Source organism: Canis aureus, chromosome 19, assembly GCF_053574225.1.
Source record: "Canis aureus isolate CA01 chromosome 19, VMU_Caureus_v.1.0, whole genome shotgun sequence".
Lineage (NCBI taxonomy): Eukaryota > Metazoa > Chordata > Mammalia > Carnivora > Canidae > Canis > Canis aureus.
In genome coordinates, this window is record NC_135629.1 from 43,036,169 (window position 1) to 43,047,613 (window position 11,445).

The 11,445-nt window shown below is 52.9% G+C and overlaps 1 protein-coding gene across 1 annotated transcript in view; it reads left to right on the forward strand.

Moving 5' to 3' along the window:
* CCDC12 (coiled-coil domain containing 12) overlaps nucleotides 1-11,445 on the forward strand; it is a 54,736-nt gene that overhangs the window by 34,672 nt on the left and 8,619 nt on the right. The gene's annotated exons all lie outside the window — the stretch shown is intronic.

The window sequence follows — 11,445 nt, forward strand, 5'->3', positions numbered from 1 at the left end:
CTGCCCCCTGTCCCCGTCCCGTCTGGATGGCTGGCACCTCCATATAGCTTGGGTGCTGCTTTGCATCAAAAATACCTGGGAAACATTTGTACATCCCAGGGGTGGGGCAGGCGGGAGCCATGTGGTTGGTCTTCGTGAGCTGGGGAGAACCTTCATGTCTGCACAGCACTTCCATGGCCAGAGTTGGGGATCCCATGTCCTCCTCCTCCAGCCTTGCGCTAGGGCCACAAGGGTAGCTGGGGAACTGTGCTTGGAATCAGACTTGGTTTCTGAATGGTCCCCTTGGTGTTCCCTGTCCTGAACAGTTTCCTTCAGGCACTGGGCTTGAAGGTACCTGCTCACTCGGGGTAGTGAATCTTGATGTCCTAAGCAAACTTACCTGGGCGGACTGTGCTTTGAGGGGGCACAGCAGGGGACCCTCCCTGGAGAAGGAGCAGGACTTCTTGATGCCACAGCCTTGTCTTGTCTTCACCACGGTGAGTGGAACCTCCCCGGGTGCAGGCCCCTCATCAGAAGCTGATCCCAAACGAAATGGGGCTTTTTCAAATCCATGGGGCATGCGCTTGTATGACTTGGCAGTTTACAGAGTGGGTTCACACGGTCTTCACGGGCAGCCCTGTGTGGTTCTTGCCACCTCGCTTTTTATCAGCAATGCGAACAGCTCTGTGCTGAGAGGTATAAGTGATGCTCAGTGGTGGTGCTGGGACCCTTACCACCCTAGTGGCAGGCTCTGTGCTTTCTGGTTGGGCCTGGCCCCCTCCACTGGCACCTCTAGGGGCCCTCACTAGTGACAGAGATGAAGGCCAGGTCACTGCTCTTTTGCTGAGTGACCCCACTTGTGTGATTTGGGGGTGGATACCTGCATAGTTTCCCCAGTTCTGTGGGACACTGTGTACCTGCTGAGGGAACGTTTTGATTTTCTTCTGGTTTATTCTTACTTGGGGTCTCGGCCTTGAGTCCTGATTTCTGGGCTGTCTTCGTTTTGCTGGGAGGTCCCTGCTCTCATCCGCTTTCTCCTTGATGAGAAAGAGAAGGGTCATTGGTTAGCAGGTGGCTAGGTTGGGCAGTTGAATCCTTACTTGTTGAAGTGTGTGATTGAATCTCAAACAAGGTGTTGATGGAGGAAAGAGCAGGCTTCAGAATTGAAAACAGTCAGGGCAAGAGCATTTATATCAAATGAAGAAGCCCACATGATGATAGAGGTGTTATTCACTCAACAAGTCCTGACTTGGCTGGTTGGCTGGTTTGCCCAGGGCATCACTCCTGGTCTGGGAGGTGACGGTGGACCAAACACAGCCCCTGCCCTCATGGAGCTGACACTGTCTACAGGGCGACAGACTGAACAGAAAAGCAAGTGTGTGGGAGGAGGTCAAGGGCAGTGAAGTGGAAGCTACAGAAATGTGAACAGCACATGGAGATCAGCTGCTGGGAAAGCCCGGGGAAGCTGGGAGGATTAGGGAAGGCTTCAGCCGGCTACAACACTGGATTTCTTAAATAAAAAGGGAGGAGGGGGAGGAGGAACAAACCTGTCTCAGAATCAGCAATGTTACTTTTGTTGACTCTGGAGGAAGGGATTACAAGTGTTGTGTTGTGTTCTCTGAATTTTTCTGTGTGCCTGAGGGATTTCATAACAGAAACCGTGTGAAAAAGAAGGGTATATAAAGCTCCAGGTTCCTACTCGCGAGCTCTGGATAAGAGTCCCCATTCCCCCTGCATTCACCTTCTGGGTTTTTGTTTTTGTTTTTTAAGATTTTATTTATTCATGAGAAACCCAGAGAGGCAGAGACACAGGCAGAGGGAGAAGCAGGCTGCCTGCAGGGAGGGAGCCTGTGGGACTCAATCTTGGGACCCAGGATCACCTCCTGAGCCGAAGGCAGATGCTCAACCATTGAGCCACCCAGGCATCCCTACCTTCCGGAGCTTAACGAGTCATTTGTGGTGAAGCTCGAGAACCCCTCTGAAATCCCCTGCTGAGCCCACTGGGCTGAGCAAGGGCAGGGGGCCCCCTGTTCTTTGCTCCTAGCAGCCCAGGGATGAAACATGAGGGACACTGCATTGGGGTTCTGCTTCAGCTCAGCCCGTTCTTCCACTTTTCTCTGAGTCCACCTCCTCTGAGGCAGGACAGTTCTACCTTGCTCATCATGAGCTTGGCTTCTGTGTGGCCATCCCTCTGCTATCAGTCACTGCCGTGGTTGTCAGGATGCCTGGCCTTAGCTGGGAGTGGAATTGTGCCCCCCAGGAAAAGTAGTCTCCCCTAACTTGAACAGCCGTAGAGCAAAGGCTTTGCCTGGGTTCTTCAGGAAGGCAGAGCCTCAGTCCCTGTTCCAAGTGGCCAGTCCCTTGTGGGTTTAACCCCACACTGCAGGGTCTAGGGCTTGGTTATGGGCTTGCCAGAAAGAGCACAAGGCAGCAGAATCTGTGTCTGTGTGAGGAAAGAGGGGACCTTTCTCCTCATCTGTATCCCAGATCTTGAAAGGGACTCCCAGAAGGATGCTTATGTCTTGGGAGCTGGCTCCATGGAGCCCCTAGCCACAGCCCCTGCCATGACCCCCTTTGCCAGTAGGGATAAAGAGACAGCCTTCCAGCTCCCCTGAGGTGAGGGGTGGCTAGGGATGACCACTGAGGCCAGTGACCAGTGGGCATCTTGGCTTCCTTGGCTCCTGGGAGGTAAGTACAGTCTGCTTCAGTCCAGGTCAACCCACACTGAGCCCAGATGCCAGGTGGGTACCTGTGTGGGCACCTGCCCTTCTGAAGTGTCCTGAGAGGATTGCAGGACCCACTTGGGGCAGCCTTCAGCCAAGAGCAGCAGATAAGACCTCAGGGAGAACATTCCTCTTGAGTTGGGTCTGAAATCTCAATGGGTAGGATTTGGGCAGAGAAGGCTCAGAGGTGTGAAGCAGCTGCAGGGTGAGAAGGTCTGTGTGTGTGAGGGTGACATCTTGTTGGGGAGGCATGGACAGACACCCTCTGACCCACGGCTTAGAAACCCCAGCCCGGGCTCCGTACAAGTGACCAGAGCGGGGAGGGAGATGTCATGCAGCGGCCCCGCAGGCACTGCACGGGCTTGTGGAGGTAGCCTGGGTGTTCTGTTGGTGTTCATTAGTTCATCGTCAGGCACTTTGGTTTACATGGCCAGGACTGAACAGAAATAAGAAACGTCATGACGGTTCCTTGTGCAGCAGGGCCCAACATTGTAGGGAGCTAGGCACATGGAGAGAGCTGGGGACCTGGAAGCAGCTCGGGCCGAGAGACCAGTCCTACTGGTTACCAGCCTCCTGGCCCTGGCAAGCCTCGTTCCTCGGGGAGCCTCACCTGAGTAGCTTCAACTGAAAGATGGGGAGAAGAACAGCACTTGCTTCCCTGAGGAGCACTGCAAATACCACCACTTTTTACTGGGCTCATGCTGGGCTCTGTGCAGAAAGGAGAAGCTTTTAAGCCCTCCTGAGAGAGCTGAAGGACTCCAGACAGACGTGGAGAAGGCGGAACTTTCACGCAGGCTGTGCTAACTTGCAGATAGGGCAGTTGTTGGGGAGACAGCAACATGTCTCATCAGTGGATGAGGAAAGGAGTGAGTACATGCAGCCAGGGAAGGAATCATTAGGTCCTTTGTGGAGCCTCCCGTCCTTGGTACAGGTCATCTTCAGCGAGACAGTTGGGTGGCATCGTTTTGCAGATGCAGCTTGGGGCCAGGGCATGTGGCTGAGGAGATGGGCAAACCCAGCAGAATGGGAGGCAGGCCCCCCAGGGCCTCGCCCCCTCGCCAGCCGTGCTGGAGAATTCTCCAGCTTCCTCTCTGCCTCTGCTCCTGCCCATTTGCCTAAGAACCCTTTTCAGAATCTTGTCTGTTCTGGTTCCTTTGGCCTTTCTTATAAACTTTAGTTGGCTTATTAATATCTATAAAAAAGCTTGCCAGGATTTTGATTGGAATTGCATGGAATCTGTAGATCAAAATTCCTTAAAATCTGTACTGCTCTCCCCAGGATAAATCCTACCCTGTCCCCAGACAACCACATCCCCATTGGGGTGGGGACTCGGTCCCTTGAGGGTGGCCCAGCCCAAGCCAGGGTCTGTGGGAAGTAGAGAGGTGTTTGCATTCCCAAAAGGGCCCTTCATGTCCTCTGGGCTGGATCTGTCCTCTTCCAGTCAGCCCTTCCTGTAGCTAACTCTGAGGGGCACCCATGACTCATCTCTCACACAGTCCCTTGCTGACCCCCTCCATAAGACACAATCTTGTGGTCCTGGAACCCTGGCCCCCAGAAAGGGGCATTTCTGTCAGCTGCTTCTGTTTTTTTAAGCCCTCAGTCAGTTCCTCCTGATGGCAGTCAGCTAATACATGTGCCATGGAAGGGTGTCTAGGGTAGGGCCTGTGGCTGACAGTCATGGCCACCATGCCAGGTGGGAGGAGAGGGGAGGAGTTGCACACCCTGTCAGGCATGGGGCAGGGGAGCGTGTCTTGTTAAGTGCCTCAACAAGCAAGCCTCAAACCCTCAGCCCCCACAGCTACCACCTCCCTTCGGCTTTGGATTAAGGTGTGTACCCAGCTGGAGCAGTCACCATTCAGGGACAGTGGCTCACCCTGTAATGGGTGCCACATACTGTTGTCCAAGAAACTGGGCCACCAGCCCTCCTCTCTGGGTTGGAAAACCAGTTCTCCAACTCCATGTGAAGAGATGTCCCACCCCAGCTGAGGCCCAGCCCATGCCTGGCCTGGTGCCCAAACCCTAGTGGCTGGCAAATGCCAAGCCCTCTCTCGTCTGTGAGTTGGGTCCCCAGGACGGTGTCCGTGTACCAGCACACTCGCAGATCCATGACATCAGCTTGGTTCAGCAGTCACCATTCCACCCTAGTGGTGACTACCAGTGTAGCTAGCTCTCACTCAGTGCTCCTGAGTACGCTCCAGGCCCGGGGCTGACACAGTTGGGTGAATGTGGGTGGCCATAGCTGTTGATCTGTCTTGGTGGGGCTCCCATGTGGATCTCACCCCCAGCCAGCTCTGGTGCTTCTGACTTCCCCTTTTTTTAAGGCAGAGGCATGACTGCCTTTCTGTTCTAGATTTCTAAAGCCCCTTCATCCTCTAACACCTGTAACCCACTGTGGTATGAGGGGCTCAGGGAGGGTTCTGAGGGCTGGGAAGCGGGGAGGGAGGAGGAGTTTCAAGAATGGCGCTGTAGGCCAGACACCACAGTGGGAAGATGAGGGGATGCCCAGCATGATTTTTTCCTCCGGGAACACCGAGGGCCCAGAGCGCTGGCTGATCCACCTGCAGCCCTGGGCAGGCCTCCGGGCATGCTGTCAGAGAGCCTTCACTCTTCCACATGTCGGCAGGTCCCTAAGGTGCTTAGTGAGGTGGCCCGGGGTCTACCTCAAGGCCAGAGACCCGGGTTTGGATTCTGCCCCTGGCTTTTCCCTCACTCCGAGACCTTGGGCACATGCGTGAATTTCTCAGGACTGTGTCATTTTCTGCATTGGGAAAATGTCAGTAACCACCTTACCTTGAAGGGTAGTCCTGAGAGGCAGGGTATGGAGGGTGTCCCTAGCGGGAAGGAAACATTGTCCCATTCGTCTCAGCCTGTACTTTAGGAAGAGGGAGGTGGCGGGGCCGGGGGAGGGCAGGACATCAGGTCCAGAGGATGCAGGAGCTCCCATCCCTTTCCCTGAAGCCCTCGGAGGAGGTGTTTGCCAGGGGTCACTTGGGAGGCTCTGTCCACGCGGTGTGGCCCTGTCCAGCACGTGGTCAGTTCTTATGCCACATCCTCTCTGTTTGTCAGTAGGACAGGAGGCCTGGGGTGGTTTGGCAGGGTGGAATTAGAGCTGGCTAGACAGGAGGGGAGGAAGTTTGCCCTACATCTGTACCCTGTCTCTATAGTGTGGCCAGAGTTACCCTTTAGGGGGACAGCTAAAGTACAGCGACTTCTGTCTGTGAGTGGGAAAGCTGCTGGCCTCTTTAAAAGCTTCATTTGCTCTTAAGCCAGCCATCAAGTATCCGGATTGAAAGTGTTGAGCAACCACTGACAAAAACATCACCAGAGCCTGTGTCCTGTCTGTGTTTCATACTGATCTCGTGCTTTACTTGTAGAGAGATTTCCAGGTGTTCTGATTGCGCTGTCCTGAACTGGACCATCCCCCCCACTCCCATCTTGGCAGTTGTCTAGAAGGGTGCTTGCAGCCTCTCTGGGGGACTCTGCCAGAAGTGTCTGCCCCAGGGCTGTTACAGATTATGCTACCAGAAACATTTCAGTGTGGAACATTTTGTTTTGTTTGACCCTGTTTTGTTATTATTTCTTTGGTATAATTTCCCCAGAGCAGGCTTATCAGGTCATGGGGTTTGAATGCTCTAATCTGCCTTGAAAGAAGTGACGACCAGCCTCTGGAGCACTTGTGCACACCATTTGGATAGTTGCCTGTCACCTTGTTTTCACGAGCCCCCTGGGTCTGGCCTCTGGCAGCAACAAACAAGGCCTTGTTTATGTTGGAGACATGGGGGTGAGTGTGTGTGTGCAGAGCCTGAAGCACACAATGTTGTTAAGGGGGGGTTGTGTGTCCCAGGAAGAGCCCCGTGTCTCCGTACCCTGGATGTGCAAACTGAAAGCCGTCTATGGTCAGAGCTGCTGTCTCCAGCCGGTGCTTGACCTCCAGGACCTCATAGGCCTGTGCTGGGCTTGGCTTTCTCTGTGCTCCATTACTGGCAGAGAGCTTCAGACAGTCCTCTCTCCGGTCCTGGAGGAACCTTGCTGGCAGGAGGGACAGAGGTAGTTGGGTGGGGTGGGCCTGCCCTGGCCAAGCCTCTTTCCAGGGGCCTAGGGCAGGGCCGAGAGAGAGGGGCTTATGTCCCTGAGGGTAAGGCTGACAGCACAGGTGAGGGCACAGCAGACCAGGGCTAGGAAGCCTCTGTGAGCAGCAGGGTTTCTCTGAGGCCTGTTCACCAGTGAAGGGGTTGGACCAGATCATCTGGACACTTCTTTCACTTGGACATTCTAGAACTTTATTTCTGGGTAGAGTTTCATATTTTACAGAGAATATCAACTTTCTCCTTCCCCTGCCCCCGAGTGGCACATGTGGAAGGTGGGAAGACAGTTTTGGGTGATTTCCCAGTGGTCTCCCTGGCAGCTCACGCCTGGGAGTCCCTGCAAGCTGCCCTTGAGGGAGACCTCACAGCAGCCACTGAACCTGCTCAGGCACTTGCTAGGTCTCCTCAGAGACCTGAGGGTGGGAAGTGGAGGACAGAAGATAGAAAAAATCGTTCCTGCAGTTTCAGGAGTCTCAGGATGTGAACCAGGACATCACTCTGCTGCTTTGCTACAGAGACAACAGAAGGCACTTAGGAGTTGGCTGCCCTGACCCGGCCACATTCCTGCCTTCTGTGAATCTTCTAGGCACAAATTCTTTGCTTCCGGTATTGTGTTCCTGAGCATTAAAAAGCCGAGAGAGCCCCAGGCTGCCCATCACACACCCTCTGTGAACTCCTCTACTGAGCTGGAGGCAGGTGTCTGCTGGTAGCTAAGTACTGGGGCTGGGACTCTAGGAGCTTATAGGATGGGGTGTGCAGGACAGCCATGAAGGGGCCACATGCGTGGGGTCTGAGGGCTGCTGGGTAGAGGGGCACGTAGGACAAAGAGGGAACACGGGAGAGGAGCAGTCAGCCATGTCTTGGGGGTGGGTGGCGATCTTTGGGCTGCCCACAGTACCATCTTGTTGAGCTCACTCTTGAAGCCTAAGGGGCAAGAAAGTGGGTAGCAGACAGGGCTGGCAGTGACCCCGGGGATACTTTATTGGAAAGCAGGCTGTGGGGACTAATAAGGAATGAGACCAGCACTAAGTCTTGTTAAGAGACTTAGTCTTGTTTAGGGGACTCTAGGGGTCCTGAATCAGAGAGGGTAAAGGTGAGGGTACACAGGTAACCTCTGTGTCTGCCCATGCTCCATGGGAGAGATAGCAGGCTCAGCTTAGACGATGGCTGCCCACATGGAGGGGACTGGGGGTGGCCCAGGGCATTTGCACCTGCTTGGCTTAGTCAGTAGAGCCTCCAACTCTCAATCTTGGAGTCATGAGTTCAAGCCCCACATTGCACATGGAGGCTATTTAAAAGAAAAAAAAAGTAACACCATACGATTTCTTGTGCAGCCAGGACCTCAGAACATTTTCGCACCATTCACTCCTCCTGTCTTCTGTGCCATTGACAGATGCTGCATTTTCTTTTCTTTTTACTTACTTACTCATTTGCTTATTTATTTAAAGTTGGCTCCCTGCCTAGCATGAAGCCCAACATGGGGCTTGATCTCATGACCCTGAGATCAAGACCTAAGCTGAGGTCAAGAGTCAGACACTTAACTGAGTCACCCAGGCACCCCTGCTGCTGCATTTTAAATCCCAGAAGTCGTTATGATTGTTTTGTACAGTCAGTATTCTTTCAGGTTTCCCTGCATATTAACTCTTTCTGATGCACTTCGTTCCTTCTTGCAATTCAGTGCTCCTCTCAGGTCATTTTCCTTCTGTCAAAAGTACTCCCTTTAATATTTCTGAAAGTACAGATTTCCTGATAACCAATTTTGCCAACTTTTCTTCTTCTGACCAAGTTTTTCTTTGAAGGCTAATTTTTTTTTAAAGATTTATTTGAGAGACAGAGAGAGTGTGAGCAAGGGATGAAGGGGTGGCCAGAAGAAGAGGGGAGAGAGAATCCCAAGCGGGCTTCCCACTGAGCGCAAAGCCTAATGCAGGGATCAGTCCTACAATCCTGAGATCATGACACGAGCTGAAACCAAGCATCTGACCCTTAACCAGCTGAGCCAGCCAGGCACCCCTCTTTGCTTTTGTTAAGATTTTATTTATTTATTCATGAGATACACATAGAAAGAGGCAGAGACATAGGCAGAGGAAGAAGCAGGCTCCCCGTGGAGAGCCTGATGCGGGACTTGATCCCAGGACCCCAGGATCACAACCTGTGCCAAAGGCAGACACTCAACCACAAAGCCACCCAGGCGTCCCTCTTTGAAGGCTGTTTTATCTAGATTTATCATTCTGGTGTGGCATTCTAACTACTGTTGGCATTACCTATAAATCTTATCCATTACCCATTGTCTTATGGTTTCCATGATTTGTGTGGAGAAGTCAGCTGTCCATTGTACGTATTCCTTTGATGGTCAGGTGTCTAAGAATTTCTTTTTGTCCTTGGTGTTTAGTAGTGTGTAAATGATTTGCCTAGGTGTGCTCATCTTTGGAGTTGCTAGTGTTTCTTTAGTTTGCATATGGCTTGATGTTTTCTACTTATTTTGTGACGTTTTGTTATTATCTCTTTAAATACTGCTTCTGGGACTCTCATTACCTGGATCTTTCTGCCACGTCCCATGGGTCTTTCACGTTCTTGTTTGTATTTCCTGACTGCTGCTCCTCTCTGCCTCTGTCTGGATGTTTTCTGACTTACCTTGCAGTTCACTAATCTCCCTTTAGCTGTTCTAAACTGCTGTTGAATCCATTTATTGAGCTCTTAACTTCAGTTATATTTTCAGTTGTAGAATTTCCATTGGATTAATTTTTACCACTTCAGATTCTCTGCTGAAATTCTCCCATCATGTGAGATACCTTCCTGAACTTTTATTAATTTCAGTTATTTTATTTTAATGTCTGCATTTCCTTTGAGGGTCTTTCTGTCACCTTTATTTTTTTCTCATAGCTTTAGTTTAATCCTGGCTATTGTGTATGAAGAGTCCTAGGGATAATTTGAGGTTCTGAATCATTTATTTTCCTCGAGAGAAAATGTATTCCAGGGGCACCCGGGTGACTCAGTTGGTTAAGCATCTGCCTTTGGCTTGGGTTGTGATCTCAGAGTCCTGGGATCGAACCCCACATGGGGGTCTCTGCTCAGCCCACTCATGTTCTCTCTTGCTTGCTCTCTCTGTCTCTCAAATCAATGAATAAAATCGAAAGAAAGAGAGAGAGAGAGAGGGAGGGAGGGACGGAGGGAAGAAAAAAAAAAAACAAAAGGTAAAGGCAAGCAATTATGCTGCAGGTGCCCTGACCCACCCTCTCAGGACTGATGAAGAGCCTTCCTTCCTTGCACTGATGCAAACTTTTTTTTTTAAATTTTTTTAATTTATTTATGATAGTCACAGAGAGAGAGAGAGAGAGAGAGAGAGGCAGAGACATAGGCAGAGGGAGAAGCAGGCTCCATGCAGGGAGCCTGATGCAGGAGTTGATCCCAGGGCTCCAGGATCACGCCCTGGGTCGAAGGCAGGCACCAAACCGTTGAGCCACCCAGGGATCCCTGGACACAGGTGTTCTTGACCACTGGACCAGTCTCAGCTCCAGGGGGTGCAGGGGATACTGGGCGACATGGCAGCTACAGGGGATGGGGGTGCTCTGTGGCCAGCCCCTGGCCAGTGCTGCTGTTTCCTGTTGTGCTGGCCTCTCCCTGTCCCCCTGCCAAGCCCTCCCTGTTCCAGTGTCTTCTGAAGCCTTGGCAGCGTGGGGGCTGGGGGGGCATGGGTACTGTTGCTATTGCTGAGAGCCCCAAGTACAGCTCCCAGCGGCCTCCCCTCTCTCCTGCTGATGTCTCACAAAACCCTGGAGCTGGTTTCTGAGAGTGATAGAGGTTTTTTTTTCTCACTAATCCCTGCAGTTTTGTGCCCACACCCAGTTTCTCTTCCGCTTCCCCCCCCCGCCCCCCCACCTTGTCATAAACGAAAGTCAGTGCACCAAATCACGTGCTGCTTCTCTCCCAGTGCCTCAGCGGTGTTCACCAGCATCAGAGGGTAGAGGACAGAGTGGGTATCCCTGCTCCTTAGTGGGCAGCAGGCTTCCTGCACACAGGCCCTGCTGGCACTGCCCTCTGGCCTCGGGGCCCTGGCAGGGAAGGGGGCTGGTGGAACTGGTACATTAGGGGACCGATTGGCATCAGAAAGCTCTCTAGTTCACACCAGTGTCTCTTGCTAGGTGTGTGGCCACAGACACCCCTGCCTCAGCTCTAGACAGACTCCTGCCCCAGGGGCTGGGGACTACAGCAGTGTTCTTGCCTGACAGACAGAGGGTCAGTAGGTGACAGACTGTGGGAGCCCTCGTGCTGGGACAGTGTTCCCTCTCCTGGAGGCTCAGGACCTCTGAGGGGCCAGCAGTACCCGAGGGGTTCAGAAGAGGTAGTGAAGAAGGAGGACCCACATCCCAGCTCCCCGACTGGTGTGTCAGGCCACTTCTGCTTCCCCGAGGCCGAAATGGCCTGTCCCACGGTCTCTGTCTTGCTTTTATTCAGCAGCAGCGCTCAGGAACTGTCATTGCCACCCCGAGCAGTTAGCCAGGGCCCCTCCTCCTGCAGCAGGCCTCTGGTGGGGAGCGGCCCGGGGTTAAGGAGGTACTGAGCAATGAGACCCCACACGTGGTGCGGCCAGCCCTACCCAGGAGATGCGACTTCCCTTTCATGGGCCAGGCCCACTGTGTGATCCTGGTCTCCTGTGGCTC